Below are 24,285 nucleotides of genomic sequence, written 5' to 3' on the forward strand. Positions count from 1 at the left end.
GGACATCACTCACATCCATGCCCGAGGCAGGATTCGAACCTGCGAACGTAGCGGTCGTGAGGTTCCAGACTGTAGCGCCTAGAACCGCTCGGCCACCCCGGCCGGCTCTAGAAACAGTGACTGAAAACTCACTCTATAGGCATGACGACTGAAGTTGTGCAGACTAAGCAGTCAGTACCTCTATTTTTACAGCATTAGGATAAATCGTTCTTTAACAGTTGTCGGCGTAGTCATGTAAGTAAACATGAAGCAAACAGTATTAAAAGAAGAGCTACGAATACTTAGAGTAGCTGTAGAAGCTGTAGTTTTCCTTCGAGGTAGATGCCTTCCTGCTGAATTTGCTGTGTTGACTTACATGCTGTTTTTGTGAGCTCAGACTATAACAGTTCAGTGACAGATAATTGTCTCTCTTAAAGTGTATCTTGACACTCTCCACCTCCCTGAACGCTTTACCCCTCGATAGCGTCTACGGAATACGGATCAATGAAGCAGTGACAGTCATAATAGTGTCTTACACTCATACTATATAAAATATAATGGTCCTACCATGCTGCCGGCCGGAGTGGCCGAGGCGCTTCAGTCTGGAACCGCGCGACCGCTACGGTCGCAGGTTCGAATCCTGTCTCGGGTATGGAGTGTGTGATATCCTTAGGTTAGTTAGGTTTAAGTAGTTCTAAGTTCTAGGGGACTGCTGACATCAGCAGTTAAGTGCCATAGTGCTCAGAGCCATTTTTTCTGATGCTATCACCTGATGTTGCAAGACAACCATTATATTCCTATCATAAATTAATTACAATATGCATTAACAAATTAGAGGAAACTATGCAGATTATCGACGAGTGTTTCAAGGCAAACGACCGTAGACTTCTTGCGTCAAATTTAGTCATAAAATAACAAAAGAGAGAACAGAAAAGCCAGTTTATAATTCTACATAGAAAGAAAGAGAGACACACATACAGCGTAAGTCAATCACTATTGCCACCAAGATTAACTCCGAAACTGTGATAGGAGCTGAAACATTTGTGGGTCAAAAGTTGCATGGGACAACGGGGTCCATAATGTCCGGCAAGTTTTTCGCTGATGTATAGAAATGAGTTGCAGAGACAATTCCCAAATCGTTGGATTGGACGCGGAGTAGATGTGTAGTAGCCGGCTCGTTCGCCAGACTTGACGCCTCTGGATTTTTTCTTGTGGGGATTTGTAAAAGACATTGTTTATAAAGGCGTTCCAACTACACCTGAAGATACGCGAGAGAGAATTGACAGAGCATGTGCTTCGAAAGTGCCGATGTGATAAGGAATACCACTCGATCCATGATAAGAAGATTCGAACATCTTCTGTAAATGGACGTTCATGCCACCTTTTTGGCCTTCGTTGACCTTCAAAAGACCTTACTGCTACACATAATTGGAATCATATCGATAGCCGCTATCAGAAAATGAGTACCAAACTATAGTAACCCATTTAAAAACAAAGTTGACCTCCATATCTCTGAAGCGACCCCACCTAGCGCAAAAAAAAAAAAAAAAAATCATATTATGGCCTCCGTTGTCCCATGCAACATTTGTCCCACAAACTTTTCAGCTGCTATCATACTTTCTGAGTTATTGTAGGTGGCGACAGTCAGTGACTCAACCTGTATACAAGAAATGTAGTACCAACGACTTTAGCAAACTACCATTGTTAAAAGCTTCTGCAGTTAGTAGTGTAAAGAAATCGTGTAAAATAAGTCAAGGAAGTTATTTTAATGATCAGCAAGCAACAGAAATTGCCAACTGTATAAAAATAAACACCGGAGCATTAGCTACGGTTTGTCAGCTTGCTGGCACGAACGCTTAAGAGGCACTTCCTTGAGTTGCGGTGAAAACATGTGAGGATAGCAGGTATCGTCTTACAGGTGTTCGTATTAGAGCTGTTGACATAATATCGATGTATCTGTATTTCTTCCAATCATAGCAATATATATCTCCGATATTTTCCTCAGATATATCGACACCGAAATGGCAATATCGAGTGCCGATATTTTTATTTTATATGATATTTTTTTGCAATTTTCGATAAATATTTGAAATTGTTGTTTTGAAATTGTAGTAGAATATAATTTTACTTACAGTGTGGGAAAGTGTCTTACTACTTTTTGAGCTTTCATCATGTCCAGTCTTTCTCTTTGACTGTGTGAAGCAAGTAAAGATGGCACAAAGTAGTAGTTCGATTGCACTGGGGGGGGGGGGGGGGGAGGGAGGGGGGCGGGGAGAGGGGGGGCGGTGTGAATAGAATGACAAGATATCCGACATGAAAAAGTAACACACCAGTTGCGTTATAAGCAATTTCTAATGCAACTAGCGTGCTATTTCTTCACATCGGCATTCTTCAAAAACAGTTGCCGAAAATGATGAAGAAAAACCTAAATGACAAGACTGGTCTTTGTGATGTGCGGAGACGTGTGAGGGGAAATGCTGACGTAATCGGCGCTCGGCGCTACCAACAGAAACTGCAAAGTTTAACTTCACCATGCAATTTTGAAACTACAACTACAGGTCACAGGCGTTTGTAGAAATCATAAAGCAGAGAATTCGACATGAATTGTTCTGGAGAAATCCGACATGTGACTAAACCGAACGACAGACGCATCGGACACTTTTTATTGGGCCACTTACCTGCAAGTACTATTGTTGGCAAAGTGGTTATCGCCAAGCGTGAACGTGCATCGTTTTCCTTTCAATTCTTGCTCGAAGGGATATAAGGAAGCTGCCAGCTTGTTGATGTAGAGAATATCTAAGAGTAAATCAATACTTAAATATGCAGCTCTCAAATTGGCAGTGTATTTGGAATGTGCAGCCGATATTCTACGTGGCTTGTATGTCGATACCTTTTGTTGAGTGTTACTTAAGTAAATAAATTAGTGAAATCAAAGTGAACTAGAAATTAGAATATAAATGGAAAACTTGGTTTAGTTTAGAGAGTTACATACTCGCATTCAGTGGGCAGAACAGCAGAACAGAAGAAACAATGACCGTGAAGTCAGCAGTTCCCCATAAGCGGGCGCTGTCAATTCAGCCGTCAGGGCATCGCCCGACCGGCTCACGTGTTTCTCAGTTGTCGCATGTGAGCAAAGGCCCTCGCCTACATTCCAAGAGCCAATGACCGACGTTAAGAAGATTCTTCGAGAAGCTTTTCAACGTGACGGAAGAGGCAATGACCGGCTCACGTGTTTCTCAGTCGTCACATGCGATCAGAGGCCCCCGCCTACATTCCAAGAGCCAATGACCGAGGTCAAGAAGATTCTTCGAGAAGCTTTTCAACGTGACAGAAGAGGCAATGGCCGTGAAGTCGTTCACCTCCAGTGAACTGAAGTGAATAAATACGCGAGACGCGGTGGGCCCGACGGATGAAGACAGATGAAGACAGACGGAGACGAAGACGAGAGACGAAGGAAGAAAAGAAGAGTAGCAGTAGTTTTCAGTCAGTTTCGGTGCTGAAGACCGTCATTCAAGAAGAGACTACAGTATGCACAGTCGCACCAAGTCCGCCGCTGTAATGGAATAGCAAGCAGCAGCCGCGGCGCCAGAAGACAGAAGTTAAAAGGTATTGGAAGTCTGGTTTTTACATACCCGGGTGACTCGTGAGGACGGGAAGGAGACGGCCTCACATCAGCAGTCACCTGTGAGCTGGGATGAATACCTGACAGCCGAAGACTGGCAAGCGGGAGTCCGTGGTTCGAGTTCGGGACACTGGCCTTGCCCCGCCGCGCCGCTCCGCTGGTCGACGCACAACACACGCGGCCGCTTAGAGAAGAGAAACACTGGGACGCCACACCCAAGGTATCATCCGATGCACGACTTCGCTCGCAATAGTTAAACCGGCCATCTCGCGCTGCGCGTCTCCGGTCAGCTGGGCGAGACGGCGACACGAGATACACACCGCTACGCGTAATCAGACGCCGCCGCCGCCGCCGCCGCCACTGCCGCTGCCGCAAGCAGAAGACTTCACAAACGACACAGCCGCCGCTCTCCGAACCAGAGCATCCCGTAAGATACATTTGTATAAACTTTCAATAAAAGTTATCTTATGTAAAAATGATGTTTCATTCGATCTCATACCTGAGCCAAGGGAGAACCCACCCTGCCCACATGTTGTAAGAGAGAAAAGTTAATTTATTTAATATTTTCACCCTGACAGAATGCTTTAGAATGCTCATCCTGACAATTGACAGCATCAAAAGAGAGAACCCAGTTACATTGAGTGACAGAACTGTCACATTTAGTAACACAACTGTTACATTTGATGTCAGAAGCCGTAGTAGTTGTTACACTTTCTGTCGATACATCGCTATATCAATAAGGTTTCTCAACATAATGAGGGCCGATAACGAAATCTTTTAAATATCGATATATATGATTCTCGATATTTTGAAAAATATCAACAGTTCTAATTCTTAGATTCCCGGTAGGCGTTAGATACAGTTCCGCACTGCCCCCTGATTAACAGAATACTAGTGTACGGTATTTTTTCCTTTGCTGTTATTTCATCCTCCCTCGCCTCATGTAGGCGGGGGAGGGAGGTGGAGCTGGCAGCGATATAAATAACCCACTCTTTAGCTAGTAGAACCTAACATTAACTTAGACGCTAAAAACAAAACACAAGGAGACACATGTACTATGAATTTAAAATAATTGACAAGGTCACATGGATGGGAGAAATATAAATAATATAATGCTATCTTTATGAACTGTTTAAAAACAGTAATAAAAATGAAACTTCCTGGCAGAATAAAACCGTGTGCCCGACCGAGACTCGAACTCGGGACCTTTGCTTTTCGCAGGCAAGTGCTCTACCAACTGAGCTACCGAAGCACGACTCACGCCCGGTACTCACAGCTTTACTTCTGCCAGTACCTCGTCTCCTGCCTTCCAAACTTTACAGAAGCTCTCCTGCGAAAATGTGGACAGACAGCATAGTTACTAACACTTGAGAAACACCAAACAACTCAAAATTACTGTAAAAACAATGACATGTTAACGAGCCCATGGGAGGCGCTGCAGACGATGTTGTGCTGTTAGTGAAAGCACTCGCGCTGGTCGTCATACGTCACACATTGATTTCTGCTGTTATTTAACGCGGTGTTGCGTGTCTATTAGCACTGACAAATCTACGCAAACGCCGCTGCGCTCGATCGTTAAATGAAGGCCGCCGGCTACTGTGTTCTCAGTGGTGAGAGATAATGACTGAAATGTGGTATTCTCGGCACAGTCTTGACATTGTGGATCTCGGAATGTTGAATTCCCTTAAGTTTTTCGAAACGGTAATGTCCTATGCGTCTAGCTCCAACTACCATTCCGCGTTCGAAGCATGGTAATTTCCATCGTGCAGCCACACCCACGTCGGTAACCTTTTCACATGAATCACCTGAGTACAAATGACAGCTCCGCCAATGCACTGCCCTTTTATACATTGTGTACGCGATACTACAGCCATCTGTGTACAGTATGTCCATAACGCTATCCCATGACTTTTGTCAGCTGGGTGTATACTGCGGGTTAGACGGAAAGCTAACGCTTGAAGTGATGAAGTTTTTTTTAAAAAAATCACAAAGTGGCGGTACAGTTTAGTTATATTCGTATCATTTTTTCCATGTTTAGCATCATGCTGAGTTTATGGGAAGGGAAAGTATAGTCGATCGTTCACATGACCCTCTATTGTGTACTGTGCGTGACAAAGAAAGTAAACACTCTTCGTATTACAGCATAAAAGAAGAAATTTAACACATATTGATTTGAACAATGTTCCCTCTAGAGTATGAAGATTAAAAAAAAAATAATAATACAGAAAGCAGACAGATTTGGAGCAGTATGATAAGTCTTATTCGACACTAAAAGCATTTTTCTGTTTCGAAAGTATTACGATTCAAAAGAAAGAAAGTATCAGATGTAATAAAGCAAGACTAGCGTAAGTGTTTAGCAAATAATCATAGACATAGTCTGCTGTCGTATTATCAGGTAATCTGAAAAATCAGTTTTGACTTGTAAAAGTGATAAAAGCGCTCGCTCTGCAGAAATTCTCATTTTCCCTGGTGTTTCGGTAGATGTTTGGAGTCTCGTTTTTGCAATGTGTAGCGGGACCGTCCGGGAAAAATACTGCTCATCACAGAAAGCCTCGGTACAGAATAGGAAGTATATACGCTCCATTCTGTGGCGTCGGTTTGTTTCCTGTTACAAACAAAATTATTTTTAAAGTGTAGTTTTACATACACATTAGACAGAGTGGTCCTACATTACTCTTGAGTGATATTCGTTTTCCGATATGTGTTAGGTACAGTAAACGACGAACAATAACCAGTGCTCCAGTAGTGACTGAGCAGCGCTGCTGCATGGCGGTGGTAGCGCATACCGGGGCATTGCCGTCGTTGCATTTATTCTTCGCATTCTAATGGCCCTGATAATACATATCGATCAAAGGAACATCGCACTAGATTAATTTGGAACTGCTCTATCGAATGTTGTTGTTGCGGTCTTCAGTCCTGAGACTGGTTTGATGCAGCTCTCCATGCTACCCTATCCTGTGCAAGTTTCTTCATCTCCCAGTACCCACTGCAACCTACATCCTTCTGAATCTGCTTAGTGTATTCATCTCTTCGTCTCCCTCTACGATTTTTACCCTCCACGCTGCCCTCCAATGCTAAATTTGTAATCCCTTGATGCCTCAGAACATGTCCTACCAACCGGTCCCTTCTTCTCGTCAAGTTGCGACACAAACTCCTCTTCTCCCCAATTCTATTCAATACCTCCTCATTAGTTATGTGATCTACCCATCTAATCTTCAGCATTCTTCTGTAGCACCACATTTCGAAAGCTTATATTCTCTTCCTGTCCAAACTATTTATCGTCCATGTTTCACTTCCATACATGGCTACAGGCCATACAAATACTTTCAGAAACGATTTCCTGACACTTAAATCTATACTCGATGTTAACAAATTTCTCTTCTTCAGAAACGCTTTCCTTGCCATTGCCAGTCTACATTTTATATCTTCTCTACTTCGACCATCATCAGTTATTTTGCTCCCCAAATAGCAAAACTCCTTTACTACTTTAAGTGTCTCATTTCCTAATCTAATTCCCTCAGCATCACCCGACTTAATTCGACTACATTCCATTATCCTCGTTTTGCTTTTGTTGATGTTCATCTTATATCCTCCTTTCAAGACACTGTCCATTCCGTTCAACTGATCTTCCAAGTCCTTTGCTGTCTCTGACAGAATTACAATGTCATCGGCGAACCTCAATGTTTTTATTTCTTCTCCATGAATTTTAATTCCTACTCCAAATTTTTCTTTTGTTTCCTTTATTGCTTGCTCAATATACAGATTGAATAATAACATTGGGAAGAGGCAACAATCGTGTCTCACTCCCTTCCCAACCACTGCTTCCCTTTCATGCCCCTCGACTCTTATAACTGCCATCTGGTTTCTGTACAAATTGTAAATAGCCTTTCGCTCCCTGTATTTTACCCTTGCCACCTTTAGAATTTGAGAGAGATTATTCCAGTCAACACAACCTACCGCTCTGTATACTCTGCAAACCACCTTACTGTTGCTTCCCCTTCGTTGTTCAGGCCTCGAACCCCTATAATTTTACCTTCATCACCTTTTTGCGACACATAAATTGCATGAAGCAATACCGTGGTCGTGTCTCTAAGTCTACAAATGCTAGAAACGTAGGTTTGCTTTTCCTTAATCTTTCTTCTAAGGTAAGTCGTAAGGTCAGTATTGCCTCACGTGTTCCAATATTTCTACGGAATCCAAACTGATCTTCCCCGAGGTCGGCTTCTACCAGTTTTTCCATTCGTCTGTAAAGAGCTCTATCGAATAGGCACGTAAAATCCTGCTTTAAAAACTATTTTGTTTGTAATGGGAAACAAACAGACGCTTTCCGCTTGGCGTCGCAAAAACGATATGATGAGCTATATACAGGGTGTTTCACTAAATGTGTTTGCCTCTGTAAGTTACGAAGTAATAGGCGACGGAAATATTTATTGTGGTAGGTCACCATAAGAAACGGTACACTGTCTGCGGGGCTATGAACATAGTTTATTGTGTTATTATCCAAAGAGTTACAGCAAAAAGATACAATTTTTAAATGGAACAATACTTGTTTCTATCATGCACTGGAATCAGTAACACCGGCTGTGTATACATCAATTTAAATTACATTCCTATCACATTTAGTTTGGGAGCTACAACCCTTCAAAGTTTCAGGGGCAGATACTACACACGCTGCGCATAACGCAATGCGCCTTCTAAATGTGATATGGCCGAGTTGTAACGTCGCCGGTGTGCCGGAGCGAGAAGCTTCCTCGATGCGCTGTTAGACTGCCGACTGTCGCCGCACACGGCCGTATACCCGACAGTTCGAGCCACACAAACAAACGGGACTCAATATACCGCAGTTACTGACATCGGATGAAGATGGCATACACGAACAACGAGTAAGTTGACATGTTGCTGATGCTCGGCGAGTGCCGACACGATGCCACTGAAGCAGCCATGGCGTACGCCGTGAGATATCGTAGGCGAAGAGCTCCGGCAGCCTTACGTTCTTACGTGCCGAACAACGACTTCGGGAAACAGGTAACTTGGTAATGCGCCGCAGTAACAGACGAAGAACTGCAAGAAGTGAGGAGACGGAGGTGTTTGTTTTAGCTGCAGTACACCACGATCCTCATGTCAGCTTACGAGCCGTTGCTTCAGTCGCTGGTGTCAGTCTCACATCTGTGTGGTGTACACTACACGGCCACAGGTTTCACCTGTACCGCCTGTCACTGACCCAGGAGCTGCATGGGAACGATTTCCATGCAAGAGTTACATTCTGCGAATGGGCCATGCATAATTTCATGCTAGAGTCCTTACACAAGGAGTCATGTTCTCTGATGAGTCCACGTTCGCAAATTATGGTCCAGTGAATCGCCGTAACGTGCACTACTGGGCCGCAGACAATCCTCGGTGGGTACGACCTGTCGACCGTCAACGTAGGTGGTCTATTAATGTATGGTGTGGAATCCTCGGGGATGAAATCATCGGTCGACACTACTTCCGAGGTACACTGACAGGTGAGTTGTATCGCGCGTTTATAGTGGACAGTTTGGGTGGTCTCCTTGAACATGTGTGTCTACACACGAGAGCCCGTATGTAAATGCAGCCCTATGGTGACCCAGCCCATTCCGCGCGTGCTGTTGCGGAAGAACTAAACAACAGGTTTGCAGGAAGGTGGTTGGGGCGCCATGGTCCTGATTCATGGCCCGCAAAGTCGCCCGATTGAACACCATTAGATTTCTTTTTGTGGGGGTATCCAAAGGATCGTGTTTATGTCACTGAGCCCACATCCCCAGATGATCTAAAACGGCGTGTCGAGGATGCATGTTGCTCCGTGACACTGGCGATGTTACATCTCGTCTGCAGATCTTTTAGAAGGCGCATTGCATTGTGCATCTCATTTAAATCAACTTCCCACCGCCAGAACATCCATCACCCACCACACAGTCATGTATTATGTACAAAGTGTGGTATCTGCCCCTGAAACTTTGAAGGGTTGTAGCTCACAAACTAAAAGTGATAGGAATGTAATTTAAATTGATGTATACACAGCCGGTGTTACTGATTCCAGTGCATGATAGAAACAACTTATGTTCCATTCAAAAAATTGTATCTTTTTATTGTAACTCTTTGGATAATAACACAATAAACTATGTTCATAGCTCCGCAGACAGTGTATCGTCTCTTATGGTGATCTACCGCAATATTTCCGTCGCCTATTACTTCGTGACTTACAGAGGCAAATACATTTAGTGAAACACCCTATATATAGGGTGAGTCGCGTAAGGCGTAACACCCCCATTATACCGGGGACGATTGCACGAATCGACAAGCGGTGTTCGGCGGATCGTAGCCGACTGTGGGGCACATACTTTGGTACATGGAAAACAATCACAACGTTTATATTGACAGAGATAATGACGCAAGTACATGTTTTTTAAATGGAATGCTAAACTTTTTTACCATCATTTGAACGCTCTGGAAAAGACGCGTATAGTGATGTAACGCATGTTGCTATTGTGATTCAAACTTCTCTTAATAGACGCTGGGAAATATTGCACGATTGACGGTCGAGGCGGTAGGAAGCGGCTGCAGAATGTAAACACGCCTAGTGCGACCCGCAGGCCGAGTTGCCGTGCTCTATGCAGCATGCACGGCCTACGCTACGTAGGTAAATCCTCATCCGCCCTCTTCACGATACACCATAGGTACAAGGGTGGCAAGTCGCGTTTCATATTTAACTGTGGCGCATGCTAGCTAATTGCATATCAAAAGGGGATTATGAGAACAATGCCAAATCCATGGACATTCCCAGGCTGAAATAAATAGTTATTGTGTGAACATAGCAACAGCTTTATCACGCAGTTTCTCATTTAACCTTTGCCACCTTCCTGCTTACATGTCACAACTGACGTTCAATAAGCAGCTGATAATGTTATTGATGGATGCGTCATGGGAAACTCTTCACTGGGTGACGCCTGAGTGTGGCTGTGGGGTAACAAAGTGTCTGCTGCGAAACTACAGTTTTCCACAAATAGTATTGGACATTATATGGGTCAAATGGCTCTGAGCACTATGGGACTTAACATCTGAGGTCATCAGTCCCCTAGAACTTGGAACTACTTAAACCTAACTAACCTAAGGACCTAAGGACATCACACAGGATTGGAACCTGCGACCGTAGCGGTCGCGCGGTTCCAGACTGAAGCGCCTAGAACTGCTCGGCCACCACGGTCGGCTGGACATTATAATTAGAGAGAATACACACTTGATAAGATAATCATTTTATTCACATTCATATGCTGACCACCTCCCACCAAACAATATGACAGAAGGACAACCTGCGTGGTATACACATTGTCCACACACGTTACATTTATACTTCAAGGATGTTACTGGTCATTGACACATATCGTTTAATAATACATTGGTACCTACTGATAATCTTCACAATTCATAGTATTCTTACACAGTGGCCGAGCGGTTCTAGGTGCTTTAGTCCGGAACCACGCTACTGCTACGGTCGCAGGTTCGAATCCTGCCTCAGGCATGGATGTGTGTGACGTCCTTAGTTTAGTTAGGTTTAAGTAGTTCTAAGTACTAGGGGACTGGTGACCTAAGATGTTGAGTCCCATAGTGCTCAGAGCCATTTGAAACATAGTGTTCTTAACAAAACATGGCGTTGTACTTTACTTAAGCATGTAGTCAAACGGTTTACCCTCGACTGCAAGACACACCTGTAATCGACGTTCAAGAGAATGGGTGACAGGAGAAAGGTCAGTGGATGACATGGCGGAGCAAGCTGTGACGATTCGGCGGCGCATGTCATCTGGCGATGTTGAGGTTTCGCGGTAGACCGCATCTTTCAGCGTTCCCAACAAAAAGAAATCAAGCGGAGTCAAATCGGGGGACCTGGCAGGCCATTGTACTGCAGTATTCCGTCCAATCCAGCGGTCAGGAAATGTCTCGTTCAACATTTGACTTGCAACACGTGAGGAGTTAGCTTGGCAGCGGTCGTGTTGGAACCACATACACAGATCGGGTAAAATGTTCCTAAGAAAGTCTCCATACTTATTTCCATTTAATACTCCTGTAATGAAATAAGGTCCTACGATGTAATTTCCTACAATGCCACACCACACGTTGACGTGCCATGGCCTATAGTGCTGTACCTGACGCAGCCAACGTGGGTTATCAGCTGCCCAGTAGTGCATGTTACGTAAATTTACATTCCCGTGATTAGTGAATGTTGCTTCGTCAGTGAAGAGCACACGTTTGAAGAATGTATTATCATCTCGCAGGCGTCGCAGAGCAAACCGACAAAATTCCATACGACGTTCGAAATCGTGTCCTTCGAGTGCCTGATGCAGTGAAAAGTGATATGGGTGGAACTTATGACAATCCGCAGCAATACGTCTCGTGCCACAATGAGGATCGATAAACGTCATGGCCAGAACAGCCTCTCCGTAGTCTCTATCGGTCGCAGTCTTGTTCCTCCTCCTTTGCTTGCTGTTAAAGCTGCCTGTTCGCACTAGTGTAGTAATCATTCTTGCAATGGCCTGGCGAGTAGGACACCGACGATCAGGATACATATCCCTGTACCGCCGTACGGATTCGACAGCATTCCTACGACATTCGCCTTACAGAAGTAACATGTCTAAGTTCACCTGATTTGTGTACTTGTGTACATATCTGGACGTAATGTTCCAGCAACAACTACGTCTGGATAGGAGACTACGTCCTACTGGTTCAACGTCGCATGACCTTTTTTTTTTTTTGTTTTTGTTTTGAGTGTGTACTCAATTTAGCCATCGGCAACACATAGTGACAATGTACACATAATTCAATAAACAAATACAGAAATGCATATTTACAAGAATAAAAAGCTTAACTGTTACAGTTTTGTACATACAGTTTTAAAAATTGAATTGAATTGGAAAATAATTAAAAGTGTCTTGGCTTACAATTCACACTAATTCTGAAATACGCCTGCCGCGGTGGTCTAGCGGTTCTAGGCGCTACAGTCCGGAACCGCGCGACTGCTACGGTCGCAGGTTCGAATCCTGCCTCGGGCATGGATGTGTGTGATGTCCTTAGGTTAGTTAGGTTTAAGTAGTTCTAAGTTCTAGGGGACTGATGACCACAGATGTTAAGTCCCATAGTGCTCAGAGCCATTTGAACCATTTGAGCCAATTCTGAAATATCTTCATCAGCAAGACATATTTATAATTGACGTACACCATTAAAACCTACAGATTGTGACCAGTACTCTTGATGAAGTTAACGATCACTTTATATAGACGAACGTCTTTAGTGCACAAAAGAGAAGAAGCTGATTGAGGAAGATGGTAGCCCATACTCAGCAATATCTTCAAAAAGACAACCGTTCACGGTCAAATTTGGGGCACATAAATAAGATGTGGTTGACATCAGCTTCCGACTCAGGATCACACTCACATGCTGGTGAACTGTAAACGTTGATCCGATGTAGATGTTGTGGGAAAGAGGCATGATTGAAGCGGAGTCTTATGACGGTAGAAATCGTGGATCGGTCCAGATGTGTCCTCATGAACCACGTCTGTGAAGGAATCCGAGGTTGTAGCACTGCGTAATAACCGCCTTTTGTCTGTTGAGAAACGTTCCATATTTCCTGCCATTGTTGTCTTACGTGATCCTTGACTGCACGTAAGTAGTCTGTATAAGGAAGCTGTAGATCCAGGACGGTGCCTAACGTTGCCGCTTGTTTGGCTAATGCATCAACTTCATCATTATAGAGGATACCAGAATGGGAAGGTACCCACAACAAATGGATCGTCCGGCCCGTGCGTGTGCTGCGAATATATTCAGATATCACATCTAAGGTGTAACTGTTGGTCGTTTTGTTCCATCGACTGTACTGAATGTTTTTAAGAACGCTTTGCGAGTCAGATACTATCAATATCTTGGGGAAGGAAGTGCTAGAGACAAACTTAAGTGCTTCCAAAACTGCCACTGTCTCCGCCGTAAAAATAGAAGTGCTCGTATGCAGTTTGAAGGTTTTGCGGATCTGGATCTGAGGGCAGAAAAAAGCGCATCCTGTACACTCTTCTTGCGGAATTTTGGAGCCATCGGTATATACACAGAGAAAACCCGGCCATTGTGCTTGAACGAGACGATTGAAGCCAACGTTGACATTAGTACTGTCTAGCCAGGTCGTACTTAAATAATGGACTGGGATCTGAGAGCAGAGCATTTGAAGATCATATTCAAAAACAGGTAGATGCGCTGAACGCCGTATAGAATCTATGACAGGTGACCAAGTGTCAAAGCTGGCACAAATGGCTGGCACTTTATTCCTTCTGTCGGATGCAATCCACAGTCGATAAATGCAGTCTCTACTTTGATAGACGGAACTGTCCGTAATGGCCATGCCTTGAATGTAGAATTTGTCCGATAACATTTGGCGCCTAATGCTCAAGGGCATCTCCCCTGCTTCTATTAAAAGGTCGCATGACCTACTAGTTGTACGACGCGGCCTGCTATCCGGGTCGCGCGAGGCGTGTTTGCAGTCTGCACCCGTTTCCGACAACCTCGACCTTCAATCGTACAATATTTCCCAGCGTCTTTTAAGCAAAGTTTGAATCACAATATCAACATGCGTTACATCACTATACGCGTCTTTTCCAGAGCGTTCGAATGATGGTAAAAGAAGTATAGCGTACCATTTAAAAATTTTTGGTGAGGGTGGAAGCGTCACGGAGATGCTCAGCCAACCCTAGTAGTAGACGCTGTAAGAGGGGCGTTGTGCATCGTGGCTCGCTTTTCTGTTAAAATTCCGAGAGTGTACGCTCATAGAAGAGTCGACCACGGTATTGCTTCATGCAATTTATGTGTCGCAAAAAGGTCATGAAGGTAATATTATAGGGGTTCGAGGCCTGAACAACGAAGGGGAAGCAACAGTAAGGTGGTTTGCAGAGTATACAGAGCGGTAGGTTGTGCTGGCAAATGGCTGTTAAGGAAAAATTCGATACGTTCCGCGGTTTCTGAGTTAACACCGGCCGGCCGAAGTGGCCGAGCGGTTCTAGGCGCTACAGTCTGGAACGCGCGACCGCTACGGTCGCAGGTTCGAATCCTGCCTCGGGCATGGATGTGTGTGATGTCCTTAGGTTAGTTAGGTTTAAGTAGTTCTAAGTTGTAGGGGACTGATGACCACAGCAGTTGAGTCCCATAGTGCTCAGAGCCATTTTTTTTAGTTAAAACCGAAGGTAGAAGACAGTGAGGTCGCTGCGCGTGCAAATTTGAACGGCCCACCAGACGGTGTCGCCAAACATGTTCTCCGTTTGGGTTCCTAAAACCGAACAAGAGAGCGATACAAAAATTGGATATGGGACGGTAGTAGGGATGGAACCCGAGCCAAAGTCTGAGCAATCCTGTGCGCTATCATTTGCATTTTGAAGATAATTGACACTAATTGTAGTTGGCCGGTCGCTTGAATTTCCGCTCGCAGTGCTAATTAAGCCAGTAACGGCGCAAGTACCGACTTTTTTTCGTAACAATTATTTCTCAGCAGAACCTCCCATGCAACACCCTTACAAGTTTTTCAGACCGTTTCTGACCACCCTCTGGATGTAGGCACACCTTGGAATTATTCATTATGGGTGCTCTACGCGTCAGTTTACCATTTCAGAGACCGCAGGTCCTTCCGAGGAAGACGTGGACGTGAAAACTGCAGCAGTGACCTTGTGGAGGAAGAAAGCAAATAATGGGACCACGGCGAATAAAGTTAAAGGGGAAGTCAGAGCTTTTTCTTGATTTTTTGTTACGAGTTCCGCATTTTAAAAAGACAGAGCAAGAACGAAAACCTGTATGTCTTTTCGAAGCAGTTGACTAGTAGGCCTATCTGCAATACGAATGATTAGAAGAGCTGGGGCAAGATGGCGCAAGTTTTCATACATTGCACTCGCACTCTGATGAAGTGGCTTCAAATCCACATCCAGGCGTTTACATGATGTATCGTCTTTTATCCACTGAATGGTTCAAGATACCGAAACGAGGTTTTTCGCAGACGTGCACGTAATTTTGTTGCGTGGGTAGTACTCCCAACTCTTAACCAATGTACCGAAACAAATATTATTTCAATGGAACGATATAATTTATTTAATGCCACTCGAAAGCTCTTGATAAGACAAGAATAGCGCGGTAACGGTTATAATCTGAACGTAGAAATTGAGCTCGTCACATTTGTACTTAAAACCCTAGTCCATCTTCTTCGCGTTGCGTGTATGTATGTGAATTGTGAATGCCATAAAGCTTTAGAGTCACAAAAAATTGTGTAAAACGGATGCTTTTTTATTTTAAGCATCTTCAGACACACGAAACTGAGGAATGAAGCAGCGTCTTATGCTAGCCTGCCGACGATCTTTTCCTGAATTGCCTGGGGACCTTAACTACGGTTTCCCGTGTGGAGTGTGCTAACAGTTCCAGCCTGACTCCTTTGCAACGCTGTTTCCAACACCTCAATAGAGAACAAGCGATCGATCATTTCATGGCGCTACCGCTGCCTGTAGGACAGCAGGTATCTCACTCGACAGACTGCACTGGAACTATAATAGATTTACAGTAATCTCATTTGTCGATCTTAAGCTCCGTCCAGTGCCAGCATGTAAGTATGGCCGGCACAGCAGATGATGTTTCACTGTATTCCTTACTACCCGAAAAAAACCCACTCGGCTCAATCTTTATTTTCATTTGTTTTCTGAGAACATAAGAGAATATTCAAGAACATTGTAAAAATGAACGTTCAAAAGAATCGTAAAAATGTTGCTATTTCACGCACAAAAATACTCTCTAATGCTCAAAAATACTCCTAAGTGCTCTTAAATGCACTTAAGTATTCGACAATCCCATACTCTGAAATAAAATACTCTGTTTGTTTATGACCAGTATTTGGATTCAAAACTGAAATAGTAATTCCAACTGAAATAGTAATCGTTTTCTTTTCGTATAAAATTAACGGATATTGAAGTGCATCCTAAGAGCGATGTGTTTCTGTGATAGTTATAATCCTTCTCTTTTTTTGTTGAATAATTATATCGCTATTTGTGTACCAAATGTCCACAATTCCAACGAAAATTTCATTCACTAGCTTGAGCGCAATGAATCAACGTTCACGTTCTCCAGCTAGTCTTCTGTCGGCTCGAACCACAGTTATCCTTATCAGGTAGAGTTTGATATAGTGCTGGTTTGCGCAACGTCGATCGATTCCCTGTGTACGTTGCCAATGAAATACACTTGCAAAAATTTTAAGGATTCGTTTGCGTATAATTACAATGGTCCCACTCTACGACAAACATTCATTTAACCTAAAACAAAAGACTGAACTGAAGTTCTTCACTGCTTATGGAAATAGTAACTGGAAGCAAGTACTGTACGCTCTCACGGTACATCTACATCCTGTGCAGACCACTGTGAATTGCAGGGCACAGGTTCCCACTGTACCAGTTGTTACTGATTCAATTCACAAACGGAGCGCTGCAAATTATCTAATCTTGTTCTCACGACCCCTAATGGAATAATTTGAAGAAAATGTTTGATCCCGGATTTTTTTCCGGTCACGTAATGAAATAATTCTGATGGAGTCATTTATAAATCTAATATATGCGCCAGTAGATGAGCAAACAGGCTGACAAAATACTTTGTGGACGGTGTTAAGAATTGATACGTGTAAATAACTTTTATACCAATACTGTCGCTGTCTTGTAAATTATAGCCCAATAAGTGTGGTACAAACAACTTTTACTTATTTGTACACAATATCCATAAATTAGCTTTACAACTTAAGACTACAGGACTTACAGGCACGCATTCACAATGCTTTTGAATATGCCACCGTGGAGATCTTGAATCGTACGTGGAGACGACTACACATTATCCATGCTACCAAGGGTGCATGGATTCATGTGCATGGATGACGAAACAAAATTTTATGAGTTATCTTATTGAAACGTCCCCTATGAACAATTGTACATGACTGTGCTTAACCTGACACACAATATTTTTAGCGCAACGCAATCTGACTTTCAATAACCCTACAAAAGAATGGCCCTGACTAACATTAACCTATGCGTTTCACAAATCGCTTACCTCACAAAAATCTTGGTTACTCGAACTACTGCAATACAGCGGGCGCCACTACTGCCAGCTAAATAAAAGATTCAAACTATGGAAGGCACTAACTACTGATAGGCATAGTTAGCAAATGAAAGATTTTAATAGAGAACAAACAATGTATTTACCTTAATAGTCATAATATATATAGCAGTTCATGACAAATTACAAAACTCCGCCATCTCTCTCCGCACATCCACCACTGCTGGCGGCTCGCCTCCAACTGCGCAACGCTACGCGCTGTTCACATCCAACTGCCGCTGCCCAACACTACAATGGCAGACAACAATGCAAACTAGACTGCACACAGCACAGCCAGTGATTTTTATACAGAGGTGGCGTTACCAATAAAAAAACCTAAACAGCCTACTTACATTATGACATGATGAAAACCATTTGTTAATATCTCGTATAATTTTAAACGTATTAAAGTCTTGTAAAGATAATTTCACCGCCTTCATCTAAACTCATTATCCTCAGCTTGGGTGTAAAAGAGAGCTTAAAGGACATGTTTTCGCCAGGGGCAATAAATAAATAGATATTTACGTGAACTCTGCTATCTCTGCTGCTTTCAGCATGCGGCCTTCTAACCTCTTCAACAGAGAGTGACGATTCCTTTTCATCCTCTTTGTCTTTTGCCATTATCTCGTAGCTACACGGGTTGGTATGGTTATTATCGGAAGCGGTGTGCAAACACAGTGGGTAAATTTATGATTAGTTTTGTAATTTATAATAGCATGCCACATGCATCATTCCAAGTTCTGTCGACTCTCGACCTTTTATTTTCTTCGTATCTGCATACCGTGTGCCATGGTAACGTAAATGAGCCTGTCTAATGATAGAATTCCAGATCTCAGTGTTGGCGCTCATATTCACTACCCATCGGCGTGGAACTGCAAAACGACTGTTGTGATCCCTAAAGCAAATAAACGAAAGACAGACCCAAAATCCGCCTCCCCCCCCCCCCCCCCCCGATCTACATCACTAATAGACGTAACAAGAAAGATATTCGAAAGCATATAGCCAGATTACGACCAACCAACCAGCCTGGCCTCAGAAAACATAATTCGACAAATTACTCCATATTACGATAAACATCTGACATTACTAACGTAATCAGCTCAGGACACCGCCCGGAAGAAGGGCAGACCGAGGTAACTGCCCCAGGCAGCAAATTCAGGGGGCACCAAATTCGTATTATTGAAGAAAAAGAATCTTGTTTCACAAAGCTCCTAGCATCCAGCGCACAATTGTCTATCGATTATTCACATGATATTGAAACGCATCCCAGTTGTTTTTGAACATTTTTGAACGCATTCTAAGCTGATATCTGTACGAACCACAAGTTGATTTTTGAATGCGTGCATAGTGTACGTGATGTCTGTGCTAGGGGAATCCCCGTCGCATCTAGAAATAAAAGAACTTTCCCACAGACGAAAGGGTGCGGGGCTATACGAGCCTAATAAACCTGAACGTGTGAACGCCAATCCCTGTTTATTTTTTATGTGGCTGACTGGATGTGCGAATGATCAGTATTGTTTTAATAACTAGCGAAACCCATATATTCAGACTACCCGAGTGGCAAGAAATACTAACAGGAAACACAGGTAAGAAAGATTACATATTATCTCCTCGGCGTATGGAAGAAAATGAAATTCTGACAGAAAATTTTTGCCAAATCGCTACACTACTAAGGGCCAGTTGTACAGTCACTGGTTAGCAGCCGCTTAAGTTCTATTCTAGGAATAGCGCGGAAAACGCGTTGTGCGAACACGTAATAACGCCTAACCGGCGAATAAATGCGGTATAACCGAACTCGTGATTAGGGAAGCTAACCGGAGAATAAAGTTTGACAGTGGCAGGAATAGTTACAGAAATAATGATAAGGTTGTTTGTTAGAAAGAGGATGGAGAAGAAACGGGACATCTTACAAATTATGTGGAAGAATACGACGATTCCAACAATCATATATAAATTTCATACTACTTTTTGATCCTATGCTTGAGAAACTGGAGCGTATGAATGAAATGTGAAACTATATCTTAATATAAAACTTTTTGCTTGTAGTAGCCTTGCACGCATTTGACATTGGTACGTCGCGAATTATATACATTCTGTCGTGTTTGAGGCATAAAAATAATCATTTTTGCCAAAACACCCTCACTTATTTGGCGTGTGCTACAATTGCTGCAATATTAGAAAGACCTACTTTGTTTTATCTAGCAGACAGTGACAAAATAGACATAATCAATTGAATCGAGAAACCAAAATCAGTCTTGGGTACAATTCATATTAACAGCGTTTTCAGTATTAGATAACAAAATTTTGATTTTTCATGTAGCAAAACGATCGACAGAACGCTAGTGTCCCGACTTCACGCAGGGACATTATAACAACAGCAAAAAATATTTTTCCACTCGATCTTCCATTGGAAATAATCCATTTGTCAACAATACAGCAGAGTCAGAACAACTTTTTGTCTTTTAGTGAAAATCTTAGTGCCACAATTGTTGACTTAGTGAGCTATTGCGTCTTTTATGTGCCAGAAAATGCCCCTGCTACTCCTCAGGTTATCCCAGAGGACGACTAATGCTTCAGAGCAACAGAATCGTCTCCCAGTTACCATTGTTCCCATAAAAAAGTGAACTATTTGTGCTTATTTGAGCCAAGTTTCTCTTTCCTTTTCCTTACAAACATGGAAAAAAAGAAAGGTGATACTTCCTCATATACGGAATATACAGGGTGGTCCATTGATAGTGACCGAGCCAAATATCTCACGAAATAACCAACAAACGAAAAAACTACAAACAACGAAACTCGTCTAGCTTGAAGGGGGAAACCAGATTGCGCTATGGTTGGCCCGCTAGATGGCGCTGCCATAGGTCAAACGGATATCAACAGCGTTTTTAAAATAGGAACCCCCACTTTTTATTACGTATTCATGCAGTACTTAAAGAAATATGAAAGTTTTAGTTGGACCACTTTTTTCGCTTTGTGACAGATGGCGCTGTAATAGTAACAAACGTATAAGTACGTGGTATCACGTAACATTTCGCCAGTGCGGTCGGTATTTGCTTCGTGATACATTACCCGTGTTAAAATGGACCGTTTACCAACTGCGGAAAAGGTCGGTATCGTGTTGATGTATGGCTATTGTGATCAAAATGCCCAACGGGCGTGTGCTATGTACGCTGCTCGGTATCCTGGACATCAACCAAGTGTCCGCACCGTTCGCCGGAAAGCTATGTTACTTAAGGAAACAGGAAGTGTTCAGCCACATGTGAGACGTCAACCACGACCTGCAACAAATGATGATGCCCAAGTAGGTGTTTTAGCTGCTGTCGCGGCTAATCCACACATCAGTAGCAGAAAAATTGCACAAGAATCGGGAATCTCAAAAACGTCGGTGTTGAGAATGCTAGTTCAACATCGATTGCACCCGTACCATATTTCTATGCACCAGGAATTGCATGGCGACGACTTTGAACGTCGTGTACAGTTCTACCACTGGAAATTACGGGACAATGATAGATTTTTTGCACGCGTTCTATTTAGCGACAAAGCGTCATTCACTAACAGCGGTATCGTCAACCGGCATAATTTGCACTATTGGGCAACGGAAAATCCACGATGGCTGCGACAAGTGGAACATCAGCGACCTTGGCGGGTTAATGAATGGTGCGGCATTATGGGAGGAAGGATAATCGGCCCCCATTTTATCGATGGCAATCTAAATTGTGCAATGTATGCTGATTTCCTACGTAATGGTCTACCGATGTTACTACAAGATGTTTCACTGCATGACAGAATGGCGATGTACTTCCAACATGATGGATATTCGGCACATAGCTCGCGTGCGGTTGAAGCGGTATTGAATAGCATATTTCACGATAGATGGATTGGTCGTCGGAACACCGTACGTCCCCGGATTTCTTTTTGTGGGCAAAGTTGAAGGATATTTGCTATCGTGATCCACCGACAATGCCTGACAACATGCGTCAGCGCATTGTCAACGTATGTGCGAACATTACGGAAGGCGAACTACTCGCTGTTGGGAGGAATGTCGTTACACGTATTGCCAAATGCAATGAGGTTGACGGACATCATTTTGAGCATTTATTGCATTAATGTGGTATTTACAGGTAATCACGCTGTAACAGCATGCGTTCTCAGAAATGATAAGTTCACAAAGGTACATGTATCACATTGGAACAACCGAAATAAAATGTTCAAACGTACTTACGTTCTGTATTTTAATTTTAAAAACCTACCTGTTACCAACTTTTCGTCTAAAATTGTGAGCCATAAGTTTGTGACTATTACAACGCCATCTATCACAAAGTGAAGAAAGTGGTCCAACTAAAACATTCATATTTCTTTACGTACTACACCAATATGTAATAAAAATGGGGGTTTCTATTTAAAAAAACCCAAAAAAAACGCAGTTGATACCCGTTTGATCTATGGCAGCGCCATCTAGCGGGCCAACCATAGCGTCATCTGGTTTCCCCCTTCAAGCTTAATAAGTTTCGTTCTTTGTAGTTTTTTCGTTTGACGCTTCTTTCGTGAGATATTTGGCACGGTCGCGATTAATGGACCACTCTGTAGATGTTGTGTTTCTAATTATTAGTATCATCCACATAAGAACATCCACATTTATCATAAAATTCACAAAATTGGCATTCAGCTAACACGGTTCTTTAGTTACTGAACATAACATATAGAGGGAGTGACTGGCAAGCAATGTTTTTAAATTCCTCTTGAACTGTCACACAAATTCTGGACGTCAGTCGTAAACTTCCGTAAGTGCAAAAATGACCATTTTGAGGTTTTTATCGCATGTGGCTCGCTTAAGTCGTTCCTTCGTAGTGGTAAACTATCGTATGTGTGTGGTCCACAGAAAACAAATTGAGCAACGCCATTATTTCGTATGTGCAAGCAGAACCCAGTGGTAGTCAATGGAAAGTGATAGTAACGACGACAAAGTGCACAGAGGGACTCTTTGGAAAGGAAATAAAATGTTCATAATTGTGTATTTGACCTTCTGTGCAGGTAGCAAAGTCCGAGCCTCAGCAGTTTCTTAGTGTTCTCCTATAAAGTTAGTGAAATGTCAGTTAACTGTAGTTTGCCTTTGACGTCCAGAATTGTCACATATAATTCCTTTTTGTCAGATGTAACTCTTTTCCACCAATTAATAAGCTGCTATTGAGGGTAAAATACTTTGCCTCTGGTGATTTCTTTCTTTCCATTCGAGACTTCATTGATACTGATAACTAGACAGCCAGCAGGATTAGTAACTGTTAGACAATGTGAAACACACACAAGAGGCAGTTTTTTTAATTATTTCATTTCTATGTTGTAATTAGGAGAAAATAAAATAAACAAATGTATATGGATTAATTATTTTTTTGCTGAAATCTTTTGTTTTAATTTCTCTTTATAAATCTTATTTTGAACACATTGTCAGTTTTTTTCCTAATACAGTTCTTCCTCCATTCTTTGGTTCTCATCATGTTATTTTTGAAGCAGCCCAATTTGCAACTCTGCTAGTTCTTTCACATCTGAGTATAGGTACTTTTATTCTAAAAATAAAATTTTCTGTTTTAAGGAGAGGATTGTACAACAAAAGGAAGAATACAGTGACAGTGTTATGTCTCCAGTTACTTCCCATCCCTCCCACACTACATGCAGCACCTAGAGATGATTGCACAAGCCAAAATTATGTATGTAATTGTTACTGTTCCTCAAACTATAACAACAGCATCCAGTTTGGGTATGTGCATAGGTGTACTCCAACCCCAGCAATATAAAAATAATTATGATTGTTCATTGAAACTATTGGTAATTCTTTCTCTATATATGCAACTAATATAATGATTAATAACCATCACATAACAGAAATTGGTTTTATATAGGAGCTGTAAAAGTGGATGCAGAAATCAATAGTGACCAATAATTGAGCAAATGTAGTCTCTGTAGAACACCAGTTACTTCTGCAATGAATGAATAATTCTAACCATAAGACACAAATACAACAGCAAGCTACCCAATGACTAAAAGTCTTAGAATTGTCAGTCAATTCAGTCCCTATGATATCTGCATTCTCATAGTCTCATTAAACTCTGAAGAGGATGACTCTTTTCATGTAGCAGATTGCACTTCAAAGCTTCTAATACGTTATGTGCCTACTTACAATTCGTCATTTACCATACAGCTAGGTTTGATGGAATATTATCTTACTTAGAAATGCTGCATCTGAATCGATCGTACTGTGACGCCCTTATGTTAACTCTATCAAATTGTGTGCTTTTCTGTACACACCTTAGAACTTACATTACAGGTATGGGTCCCTGTCAATCTGTATAGTTATTCTGGGCATAATACTTACGTGTTGCTTTCTTTAAAGGATTGTAGGCCTATCTGTAGCAGCTCTGTCAGTCTACTGAACTCTTCTGTAAGCTAAAACTATTGCATATATTTTCCCAGCCTTTGTTCAGAAATTTAGAACAATCTCTCACTCATAAATCAACAGAGACCTGATTTTTTACTAA

At 42.5% G+C, this 24,285-nt stretch overlaps 1 protein-coding gene and 1 non-coding gene across 2 annotated transcripts in view; both read right to left on the reverse strand.

The window, feature by feature from the left end:
* Positions 1 to 24,285, reverse strand: part of LOC126414895 (uncharacterized) — a 347,263-nt gene that overhangs the window by 308,721 nt on the left and 14,257 nt on the right. The window lies entirely within an intron of this gene.
* Positions 4,780 to 4,854, reverse strand: Trnar-gcg (transfer RNA arginine (anticodon GCG)). The gene has a single exon. It is a non-coding gene; the product is annotated as a tRNA-Arg (tRNA).

Source organism: Schistocerca serialis, chromosome 1, assembly GCF_023864345.2.
Source record: "Schistocerca serialis cubense isolate TAMUIC-IGC-003099 chromosome 1, iqSchSeri2.2, whole genome shotgun sequence".
NCBI lineage: Eukaryota > Metazoa > Arthropoda > Insecta > Orthoptera > Acrididae > Schistocerca > Schistocerca serialis.